The sequence below is a fragment of the Suncus etruscus genome, chromosome X (assembly GCF_024139225.1).
Source record: "Suncus etruscus isolate mSunEtr1 chromosome X, mSunEtr1.pri.cur, whole genome shotgun sequence".
NCBI lineage: Eukaryota > Metazoa > Chordata > Mammalia > Eulipotyphla > Soricidae > Suncus > Suncus etruscus.
The window spans coordinates 112,942,540-112,955,399 of record NC_064868.1 but is presented as its reverse complement, the minus strand read 5'-3'; the positions used below and the strand labels follow the sequence as shown (position 1 = coordinate 112,955,399).

Below are 12,860 nucleotides of genomic sequence, written 5' to 3'. Positions count from 1 at the left end.
ACTCCCATCCACTCTATTTCTTTCTTTCTCCTCCCTATATTCTTGGGACAAAAATAATCTAGGCATCCTCACTTTACATCATTGTACTCCTTCATCCAGTAATTCTAAATATCACTTATAAGAGATATCACCCTATTTTTTTTCTTTTTTTTAATATCTTTATTTAAACACCTTGATTACTTTTTATCTTTCTTCTGGCTTACTTCTTTTCCCATACCTTCTAGTTCCATCCATGCTGCAGCAAATTGCATGCTATCATCAGTCCTTAAAGCTGCATTGTATTCCATTGTGTATATATACCACTTCTTCATAATCCACTTGTCTGTCGCTGAATATATAGGTTGATTCAAAATCTTAGCTACTGTACAAAGTACTGCAATGAATTGTGGTGTGCATGTGCCATTTTGAATGAATGTTTTTTTTTTTTTATTTTGGGGATAGATACCCAAACATTCCTTTTTTTAAATCTTTGAGAGCACAAAAATTAGTTTCAATGTCAGACATTCACATATGTAAACTAATGAGCATATGGACATACAGTTTGGGAGGTAAAATAGAGGTTACCTGGATTTGATATGATTTCTGCAACTTCTAGTTGTGTGTGACTCATCACTCTATGTTTCAGTTGTTCAGCTGTAAAACTAAAAGAGGAGTATATTCCTGCTGTGGATATCTGAGGATTAGATGCTCTAATGCATTAAATTACTTAAGACATAGATGCCGTTGATAAACAGTAGGTTATATAATGATCCCTTTCATGTTGTCATGAAATTTATAACTTATGTTGAATATTGAAGTCTCCAGTGAAGAAGTGAATGTTAGTAAGTTAAGGCAGGAGAGGCTATATTGTATATAATTCATTAACATTTTAACTTGCCCCATGGAGTCTTGGTAAGTGTTTGAACTAATTTTTGTCATACTTGCACAGGAGCCATGCTAATCTTCTCTGTATTGTTCCAATTCTAGTATATGTGCTGCCGAAGTGAGCACTGAACTAATTTTATAATATAGTATAAATATCCACATTAGAATATTGGGATTTTGAGGAAAGCTCAACTTAAGTTTTGTATCAAGAAGCTCTGAAAATGAATTAATCCCAAACTGCATCTTTTTATGCAAAGGAATCTAGCAAGACTCTGGAAACAGCCAAGATACCCTTCAACAGATGAATGACTAAAGAAACTGTGGTACATGTACACAATGGAATATTATGCAGCTGTCAGGAGAGATGAGGTCATGAAATTTTTCTATACATGGATGTACATGGAATCTATTATGCTGAGTGAAATAAGTCAGAGAGAGAGAAAGACGCAGAATGGTCTCACTCATCTATGGGTTTTAAGAAAAATGAAAGACATTCTTGCAATAATAATTTTCAGACACAAAAGAGAAAAGAGCTGGAAGTTACAGCTCACCTCATGAAGCTCACCGCAAACAGGGGTGAGTTTAGGTAGCGAAATAACTACGTTTTGAACTATCCTAATAATGAGAATGTATGAGGGAAATAGAAAGCATGTCTAGAGTACAGGCGGGGGTAGGGTGGGGAGGAGGGAGATTTGGGACATTGGTGATGGGAATGTTGCACTGGTGATGGGTGGTGTTCTCTACATGACTGAAACCCAAATACAATCATGTATGTAATAAAGTTGGTTAAATAAAAAAGAAAGAAAAAAATTATTTATAGGATAGTGTATATTTTAATACATAAAAGAAAGATCCCCCAAATCACAAAATAACCCATTTCATTAGCTTTCAGTTGTATTCCTTCTCCCCCTTTGTTTTGTTATTGTTGCTGTTAATATAGTCATTGTTATTGATGATGAGATTGTGAGGACCAGGAGCTGTACACATGCCTAGCTATGCTTCCTGCAGTTATGACACATCACGTTGTGATGCTTTCAGAGACAGCCATGGTATTTACCAAGATTTTCACCCCTTTACTTGCAGCACATGCATATATGTTTGTTAGAGGCCACACCCTTCAATCTGAGGCACACAAAGTTATGGCTATTGTGAAAATGGTTCCCTTTTATCACTTGAAATATGATTTATTTCAAGATTTCTTTTAGTGCAAAGCACCTGTCCTGGGGTTAAAATAGGATTTATATAACCAAAATTCATTTTTGAACAAAATTGTAGATATATGGCCATTGTATAAATTTAAATTTTTCCATATTATATGGTATTGATAGAAAATTTATTAAGTTCATGTCATTTGTCACAAGACTCATCATGTTCTAGTAAACTACAAATATAATCTATTTCCACATTCTTTTCTTTTAAATAAGTGATTTACTTTTGACTCTGTGCCAAGGGAATCACACCAGTTGGGCTTGGGGAACCAAATGAGGTGCCTCAGGGATCAAACTCTGGCCAACTGCAATGCAAGAGCCTCACCTGCTATATTTTCTCTCTGGACCCAATTTCCATATTCTTTTTTTGTTTTTTTTTGTTTTGTTTTGTTTTTTTGGGCCACACCCGGTGACGCTCAGGGGTTACTCCTGGCTATGCGCTCAGAAGTTGCTCACTGGCTTGGGGGATCATATGGGACGCCGACGGATCGAATAGCGGTCCGTCCTAGGCTAGGGCTGGCAAGGCAGACACCTTACCTCTAGCGCCACCGCACCAACCCCCAATTTCCATATTCTTAACAAACAGAAAATGTTATACAAATTCAGATTTTTAATTCAACTTCATTCCAATACTTAATCATAACACTGGAATTGCTTTCTATATTGCCTTGGAATATATCAACCAGTTTTATCTGACAGAATCCTGAAAGAAGTTAGAAAATATGGGTAACATTTTAGCTGAAGATGCAAGATGAGAAAGGTTAGACTCTTTTTTTCCCCACCAGATTCAACCTCCACTCTACTCCATCCTGCTCTACACATTAAAATGATTTGTCTTAAGAATAACAAATAAACACTGCTCTCTGATTTCCAAAGTTAACCACTCAGACTTAAAGTTTTGTCATGTCTTCTTTTTAAATCAGTATATGGAGTCAGACACTCTTCTACATGGCATTCTATGTGCTTCACAATGTTAAAATGGTATGTATCCATTTGGTACAAGAAATACAAACTTGGTAAGTCACATACTCCCAGCCTCCACAATGTTGAAGGTAAAAAGAGCACAATTAGATCATGCTTTGTTTAATTTATGCATTTATTAATTTGACAAAAATTATTTGGTATCTGGACTAATCTTGAAGAGATGTCAACCCTATATAAAAACCCAGACATCCCCCTCTACTCACACACACACACACACACACACACACACACACACACACACACACATACAGGACAGATTCTAGCATATAAACAACCCAGCTTCACAGCTTCATGACTAATCTCAACAAAACAACAGCTAAGTCATCCCAGTTCTACACCTCCTTGAGTGAGTGGCCCCATACACCTCAATTTCACAGTACTGACAGCCCAATATGGGCACAGAAAATTTAATGGGGAAGTTGCATAGAGTCCACTAAACTGAATGATAATAACAGCACTGAACTCAACTAGCACGAAACAAGTCAGTAAATCTACAGTGACTTTAGTAACACCATTTAAGATATAACAATTTGCACAAATTTTCTCTTACCGAACTATTTTAAAATAATTTTATTTTCCATTCTGCTGTAACAAGCAATCTAAATTGCTTTGTGCCTTCTAAGGGGGCATGCTTGGGAGTGTGGGGAACTTGGAACATTCATGGAGGGAATCAGACTGGAGGTGATATTGGGGTCGGAACATTGAATGCCTGAAACAATTGCATTATGAATTACTTCGTAAATTATGGTGTTTAAATAAAGTTTTAAACAAAAAATTATTCAGCATCTATTATGTTCTGGCCATTCTTCTAGGTGCTAGGAATATAGCAATAAACAGAAAAAGTTAAATTGCTCTCAGTTACTCATCTTAAACAACAACATTTAAAAATATTTACTTATAAAGTTATAATTAATTCACCTATAAGGAACAATTAATTAACTATAAGGAAACTGGTTCTTTTAATTTTATTTGGTTAGAAGGACAATAAAAATTCTAATTAAAAACAAAATGATTGGTTTGAAGATGTAAATATCTCATTCATTTCTCTACTTAATTAGTTACATAGATGCTAATTCTAAAAGAATTTAGGGTAAGCAAAAATTATTCAAAAGGACAAAATGATAGTACAGGGATAAATCACTTGCTTTGCAAGTGGCCTAGCCATGCTCTATCTCCATCATCACATATTCACATCCATCACATCCACAACTTATCTTTAAGTACATAGCCAGGGGAAACTCTTGAGCACCACTGGATATGGCCTACAACCAAAAGAAAATCAGGAATTTATTGTGTTAATAAAAAAGTACTATTGGCCAAAACTCAACAACAATATTTTAGGGGAGAAAATGTGTTTTGATTTTTAGAATTAAAAAAGTAATGACTCACAAGAACTTATCTGGTGTTATCTCTCCAGACTCCAATTCCCTCCCCAAGGAATTCAACTTGAGTTTAGATTTTAAAAATGTAGGGCAGAATTTGTAAGGTCACTCTTTTACTAACATGCTGCTGAATGATTTTAGTGATTTTTCTTGCTTTGTAACATAAAACTCTCTTGAGACTGAGACTACCCACTGAAAGAAGCCAGAAGAAGCAGCAAGGAACTAATCAGAGACCTCCATAGATACAACTCCTTCCATTACTTTGAACACTCTAGGTCTTAGTGAATGAACTTTCTCTCTAGAACCTGGACTCTGGAGTCAAGGACTCAGTAAATAAATTCAGGACAGAGACACTCCTCACTACCCATTCTCCAAAGGAAAGGTGGAGTATGCCCCCAAGTCTGGTTTATAAGGGTCATCTATGCAATTGAACAAAATTCCACACTAGAATGGCCCTATGATTGGCTTAGTGCTCTGCTATCTGTGTTCTGAAATTCCATTAACATTTCAATGAAGAAACCAACAATTTCCGTCTTATGATGCACAACACAAAATATATTGCTATTAGCCTTAAGTGTTTCTAAACATTGAATGGGCCTTGATCTCCTCTCTTTCAACATCTACTTAGTTTATCTCACTCTCCACCTTTCCATCTAACTAAAGGTAGCTCAAGAGAAACCAACTTTCTAACTAACCCTGAATTTTGATTGTCATGATAAAGAAGATAAAGAGGTTTTTAGTTTGTTTCTGTGGTTCCTTGGTTGGTTTTTAGGTCATACCTGGAGGCACTCAGGGGTTACTTTTGGCTCTTTTCTCAGAAATCACTCCTGACAGGCTGGGGCAGGATCATAGGGATGCCAGAGATCAAACCCAGGTTGGCCAGGTGCAAGGCAAGTGCCCTACACACTGTGCTATTGTTCTAGCTTCTATAAAGATCTTTTTGAAATCGCTGCATCCTGTCCTTTAATGTATTCTCCAAATTTAAAAAAAAACAATAATAATGGGTAGTAATATCCCTTTAAGCATGGATAGTTATTGAAAGACACTATAACTAACATTACTTCAGTGATTTATGACAAAAGAGGCAGCAAAACAAATCAGAAAAATCAAGGCTTTTGTGTAAGATTTGGAGATTTTAAAGATAATTTTCTCTACCTTAGTTTCATAGTGACTGAGCTATACATACTAAATGCATAGAAAAGTTAAAGCAGTGCAAATATATTCTTTATTTCTATAATTTAAACTTATGAACTATAATAACCTGAGTATGACAATATCCAGTAATAAATAATAGCAGTGATCTCTTTCTCTTGGAGATGAGATGCCACTTAAATTTTGGGGGTAATATTAGTTACAATTAGTCTTGTTCTCACAGCAAAATCTCTGAAATTACATAATGTTGAAAACCAATAAATAGTCAATGAAAGAATATAAACTAAAACAAAACATTTTCAGACACTGCCATTTGTTCCCCTGGGAACCAAGTTATAGTCAAGTGACTACCACCACACAGAAGCAATTCACTAGTTCAAGTCTATAAGTAAACTACAAAGCTCTCCAAATTTGAATTTCTAAATACTAGAATTTTTAAAGATGAAAAATGTCTCATTTTAAAGGAAAAAAAACACTGACTTTGTATGGGCAATAATAAAAAAATGTTGACTTGTTGATATGGTTACTTTCCATTCAAAATATGATTAGGTTTATGGAAGCCTTGTCACAAATACTCTCAGAGCACTTACACTAGAATAGGCTGATCTTTGGAAATCTAGCAATGCCTCATTAAAAACCAGCTATAAATTGTCTTAAATTTGAGTGTTTCCAGGTATTTTATTATTCCCCTAAATACTCTGCATTCAATTTTTTATATTGTATTGAAACCATTGTGATTTACAATGGTAAATGGTAATAGTAAATGGTAAATAGTTGGGTTTCATTCATATGATGCTTCAGGGCCATTTCCACCACCAGTGTTACCACCCCTCCTATGTTCTTAGAATCCCATGCCACCACCTCTGTCCCTGAGCCTGTGAGCATAATAAACCCATTTTAAATTTTGATTGTTAAAGTCTGGGTCTCATGATTTAATTGTTGTTGACTTTGGCTTCGATATTTAGTTGTCCTTTCTTACTACAGCCACTGCAGCCTGAGAACCCTTGACCCCTGTCCACCATCCTTTCCTATTTGTGTTTCTCCTCCTCAATTCAATTTCTTTCTTCTTCCTCAATATACTCTTGGGATAAGGTTGTTTTAGACAACAACTATTGAAACCATTGCATTCTTCATGCAGTTATTCTAAATACCACATATAAGTGATATCATTCTGTACTTATCTTTCTGTATTTGGCTTTCTCCATTTAATACAATATTTTCCAGTTCCATTCATTTTGCTGCAAATTGCATATTGAATAATTCTTTACAGCTATGTAGTATCCCATTGTATATATGTACTACATCTTCACGATACACTTGTCTGTTGTTGGGCATCTAGATTGATTCCAACTCTTAGCTATTGTACTGAATGCTACAATAAATAGTAGTGTGCATACATACTTTTGGATCGGTGATTTTCTGTCCTGGTATATATCCCCAAAAGCAGAGTTGCTGAGTCATATGGCATATCTATGCTTAATTTTCTGAGAGTCCTCCATATTGTTTTCCATAGGAATTGAACCAGGCAGCATTCCCACCAGTAGTGGATGATAGTTTCTTTCTCACTAAATCCCAGCCAACACAAATTGTTCCTAGTATATTTGACAATGTGTCATCCTCACTGGTCTAAGATATATCTCATTGTTGTCTTGATTTGAATTTCCCTAATAATAAGTGTTGATGAGCATTTTTTTCATTTGCCTGTTGGACATTGCTTGTTTTCCTCAGAGAATTGTCTGTTCATTTCCTCTCTCCATTTTTTGATTTTTTTTTTTGGTATTTTGGGCTCACCTTTGGGAGTAATTTGTATATCCTAGATAACAAACGTTTTAAATCAGGAAACAAAGTTTTTTGTATGTAAAGGAGCATTAAAATACTTTAGCTGTGAATATATCTAAAGTTAGATATTTATTTTTCAGATTAAAAAACAGTAGTTAAGATGTAGAAGTGACATACAAGCAGTCTATCTTTTATTTGACTTATAAAATAGCTATGTTATCCACACACTGTCTACTAAATAGATCCTATAGGTTATCATCCAAACTGGAATCATTTTGAAGATGAAAGGGAGTGTTAGTAGCAATTATGTTACTAATGGTTATAAACTGGGTATAAAATGAATGTGTATAAACTGAAAAATCCAATGCAAACCAAATATGATGTCAGTCCAGCCTTAGATCACACCACTTCCCAATATCTACTCTATTAGTAAGTCTCAAATCTAAATAATTTAAAACAATACTTCATCTCATCTGCTGTCGGTATGTGATTCAAATTATCTAGACTTAACTAGATTGGCAGCTCTGACATACATACCTTGTATTAGTTTATGTGGCCCTATTCCTCACTTAAGGTCTGAGTCAACAGCAATAATGCTGCTTTAAATATCATTTCTTTCTAAACTAGCAAATCTGTGTGCATATGGCCTTCGTATAACATTGTTACAGTAAAAGTGTTCAGCAGATATGTATAATTGATCTACTATTACTTCTACATGTTGTTAACCCAAATTACCAAGCCCAAAGTTAAAGGAAAGAGCAGTATACTGCCCCAAATAACTTCATAATAGAGAAGTGGATGCTAGGAGTGAATAAGTAGAAAAATCATTCAATTCACCTCTATCCAGACCCATCACCACGTCACATAGATACACAAAAATACCAAAAAAAAAAACAAACCCAAAATGCATATTGTTCTTCATCTGATATAGCAGAATTCAGTTACTCATTTTTGTAAGTACTCCAAGAAAGGGACAATTTTCCAGTTGAGATTAGAAGCATAACTCCTCAATCAAATAGCAGCCAAATATACTCAAACATGTAAGCCTCACTAGTTAAGGCTAGGAATCAAGGCAAGTTTTAGGTCTGTATTTTATTCCCCTTACTTGCTTATGATACTTCACTGTGAAAGTTTCTAACCTTCCCAGAGGGGTAAAAAACAAAATGTATATTAATAAAACATCAACAATATCACTTCTGGGAGCTAACCTGGAATAATTCACAATAAATTAACACTTTCCTTCAGAGCTACACTACAGTTTAAAATGCTATTTTGTTATAAACAGGAGTCCAGAATTTTTGTGATTTCCATCTATATTTTTCAAACCCATTCTCAGCCCACCAGGGGATAATTACTTGCTATGATGTACCCGTCCCAGTGGAATATATTTGTTATGATTCAATTCTCTCACAGCTTGGAGGAGACTTTAACTTAGTGGATAAAGGCTCAATAGGAATTTTTAAAATTATTTCCTACAAAGTCCATGTGTCTTTGGACTGTTGACTAAACCTCTCTGATCCCTCACTTTCATACTCTATGGAGTCATGTATTCTAGTCATAGTATAGAAGTCATGCACTTTAGGGTTTTTTTTTTTTGTTTGTTTGTTTTTTTTTTTGGTTTTTGGTTTTTGGGCCACATCCGGCGGTGTTCAGGGGTAACTGCTGGCTGTCTGCTCAGAAATAGCTCCTGGCAGGCACGGGAAACCATATGGGACACCGGGATTCGAACCAACAACCTTTGGTCCTGGATCGGCTGCTTGAAAGGCAAACACCGCTGTGCTATCTCTCCGGGCCTTGGTTATTTTTTTCTTAATGCTGAAATCTTTCCGTTACTTTAATAACGTGTTTTAATCATTCTAGCTGACCATATACAAAATCACTTTCACAAGTGACCAGTCCTGTTGATATTTCAAGAATAAAATTATTACCAAATACAACACTTGGGAAGCAGGCCTTTGGCAAGATGAGGATTTTAATGGTTCTTGAGATAGTTTCTCAAACACCACATCTCCCTTGCTCATATGTGTCAGTCATGTATTTGGTGATGGGTAGGTCTTAACTGACTCCACTTACTCTCAGTTCTTTGAATGAAGCATAAAAAGGTCCCCATGGTTTAAAGTAATTCATTCAGTTACATTTTGATCTAAGCATGGCATTATTTGGCCACAGGACTGATTCTTGAGTAGTCATATAATTCAGTTTGAGCTAATGATTCAAGAATCGGTGAGGCAAATTAAATGCAAGAAATGCTACAGACTTAAGAAGTAGAGAGAGAAGAGAGGGAAAGTTAGATATTTGTTGAAATTACTGGATTATTGAGTGCAATCAACATTTAAGTAATTTATATTTTTACTATACAGTGTTTTACAGTGTTGAATAACTAGATTATTAAGTTTTATCTATATTTAAATCATTCCTACATTTTCACCATAAGTTCTGTGAGACTTTATTGTTTGTGCATATTAAAGATTAATCTTGCCTTAAGCGTAAAACATCTTAATTGATATAAGAACTGAAAAAGTCGATAGGATGGTCATGGCATTGATAGTGCTAAATCTTTAAAGAACAGGTTTGCATCGTAAAATAAACCCACCTTATGAAATTATGTAACATGGAGCATGAGAACAGAAAAGATACTGTGCCCAAATGATGGTACAGGGGTCAAGGTGTTATCTTCCATGTGACCAACTTTAATTGAACTTTAATTGAAGTACTGTTGGAATGAGAACAGAATGAGAAGAAGCCTTTGAGCATGACTAGGTGTGATCCAATGCCCCACCAGAAAAAAATAATTCTATCTTATTTTAATTTTTATGAAGTTACCATGAGTTACAAAATGTATTCATAGTTGAGTTTTAGCATCTCTCTTTATTGTCACTTGAGATTAAAAATGAAATAAAATTAAAATTGATGTGTTTGAAATATTTTTTAAAATTTCCTCTTTACTGCAGTGATACCTGGTGTTCAATATTTTCATAACACTGACCACAGTATTTTATCATTGGAAGTGGACAAGTATGTTCTGTCTCAGATTAAAATTCATTTAAAGCAGAAACTGTGTCCAGTTTCCATATATCTCTGTGCTTAGCAAAGCCTGTTATACAACAGAGACTGAAATATGTTACAGGTAAACTCATGGAAATAATACCTTTCCATTAAGGAATGACGCAGTGTCCCTATTTCATAATCTTTATAGAGTTGTTTCATTTCAATAAATAAGTATGATTTCTGCCTTTATGTTTTTCTTATTTTCAGGGTATCAAGGTAATGATTAACAATGTATCAATTTACCATCAAGTTAGTATGTGGTACAATGTATACTGTAGATCCATTGGCTGCTGTCGATTTATTTTACTCGAGTGCCCTGATCTGAAAATTGATATATGTAGAATCTTCACAAATGGACTCACTATTTTCACCTTTATACTTTACATTTTTTATATTTTGCTTCTGCCCCCAAATCCTCTGTAAAATAGCTGTAAGTACTTTATCTTGATGATGTGGTATACTCGTGTGAAGCCCTTCTTGCCCTCTAGACTTAAAGATATTCAAATGGACCAAAATATCTGGTCACATCTTTTGTTTGTATAGTCCATCCTGACTCTACAAGTCACTTGTCCTGGGGTCTCCCTTTTACCAATTCTCTCTTCTCCACTTGCCTTGTTGAACCCAGTACTTTGATTCTTTCTCCATGAGCCCTCCCTTTGTGACATATAGATATAGTGGGGACCAATAATTAAAACTTTATTTTCCTGATTCTTTACCAATTGTAACCATATCTGTCTATCTATCTCATTTAAAGTACAAAACAATCATTTAATAAAATTGCAACAAACTGTATTTTTGATGTTTAAAGTTTTTACATCTAAACCATGGGCCCTACAACCAGTAATCATTCCTAAATCCAGCATGCATACCTCTCTACCACAGGGAAAAACTGGGCACTTATTGACATCTTAGCACATCTATGATGCTGCTTATAAAATCCCTAGTTCCTCACTGGAAAACCAAACATACAGTTCAAAAACCATTTCACAGCACGGTTTGGGGGTGAGGGATCCATTGAAAAATAATTTGTTTTTCAAACAACAGCTATATACTTAGTCCACCACTGAGTCCTGCTGGCTCAGAATGACTCCTCTAGCCCAAGTTGACCAACAGTTGCCACTAAAAAGATAAAAGTTAGAAAAAGTGGCAGAGAGAAAAGGTAGTGGACAGGAGAGAATGGAAATGGCAGATGGTTAGGGATAGGTGCTTGAAAAGTGTAGTTTATTGTTCTGTGCGTTTAGGCACTGAAGTATATGCTTTTATATTTATTACTTTATTGCATCTTTATTTTGCAATTGCTTTGTAGGTAAATAAATATTCATATTCCAGTTCAGAGATTAGAAAACTGAGCTTTGCATTAAGTCATGCGAAGCCCATGTTTTATGGTGGAATACATATTTAAACCTGGCCCTTTCACCTATAAGTCTATGTCCTAGAACCATCTAGTGTTAACCTCATATTTAACATGGGGTGGCTAACAGCATTAGCCTGACCCTTTGTCTTAATGCTATGCCCATGTGTACAGGTTGTGGGACAGAAAAGATTAGAAATTACCAGAGGAGGGGCCGGAGAGGTGGTGCTAGAGGTAAGGTGTCTGCCTTGCAAGCACTGGCCAAGGAAGGACAGTGGTTCCATCCCCCGGCATCCCATATGGTCCCCCAAGCCAGGGCGATTTCTGAGCTCTTAAGCAGGAGTAACCCCTGAGCATCAAACGGGTGTGGCCAAAAAAATTACCAGAGGAAATAGAAACTTGAAAAGAATCTAAAACCCATTAGTTCCTCAAGTCTTTGGAACATTTCTGTTGCAGGCCCCAACCTTTGTTATTCCACATCCAAAGCTCTGGAGAAATCAGTTTACCAGTTGGGCTCCTCATCCGTGTGCATCAGTTGGCTAGACAACAGCAGGAGGGTTTATTTTCCAGGTAGATCAGGAGGAAATGAGGCAAAAAGGAAAATAACTGGTTTAGGGATAAATAAAACTTGTCTTTTCCTAAGTAGCTGTGTGACAGGAGATAGAGATGATTCTCCTCACTCAGTCACACACACATGACTGGAAGAAAGAGTCTGGAAGAGTCTACATAGCTCATGAAGGTTCATGCACAGGATGCTGTGGACGGGACCCTCTCAGGAAGCCCCAGCTGAAATCCAGGCTCAGTCTGTCTTACTTGACTCCCAAGATTTTTCCCTCCCCTTCCGGGTTCTTCCTTCCCTTTCCAGAAAACTGAATAAAGCTTGATAGAGATGGACAGTCTCTGAGGTTCTAGATAGGCTGCTCTGTCCAAAAGCAGCCAGCAAAGCTACCAGTACCGAACCAGTAATGAATTGCTTCAACCTTAACTCTCAGTATATCTCAGCTCATTCCCGTGAGTCTCTGTCTCTCTCTGTCTGTCTCTCTCTCCTCCTCCTCCTCCTCCCTCTCTCCCTCACTCCGTCTCTGTCTCCGT

The 12,860-nt window shown here is 36.0% G+C and overlaps 1 non-coding gene across 1 annotated transcript; it reads right to left on the bottom strand.

The window, feature by feature from the left end:
- Window positions 1-882: 882 nt before the first annotated feature.
- LOC126000355 (U6 spliceosomal RNA) lies at window positions 883-990 on the bottom strand. Its single transcript, XR_007492699.1, has one exon. It is a non-coding gene; the product is annotated as a U6 spliceosomal RNA (small nuclear RNA).
- Window positions 991-12,860: the final 11,870 nt, after the last annotated feature.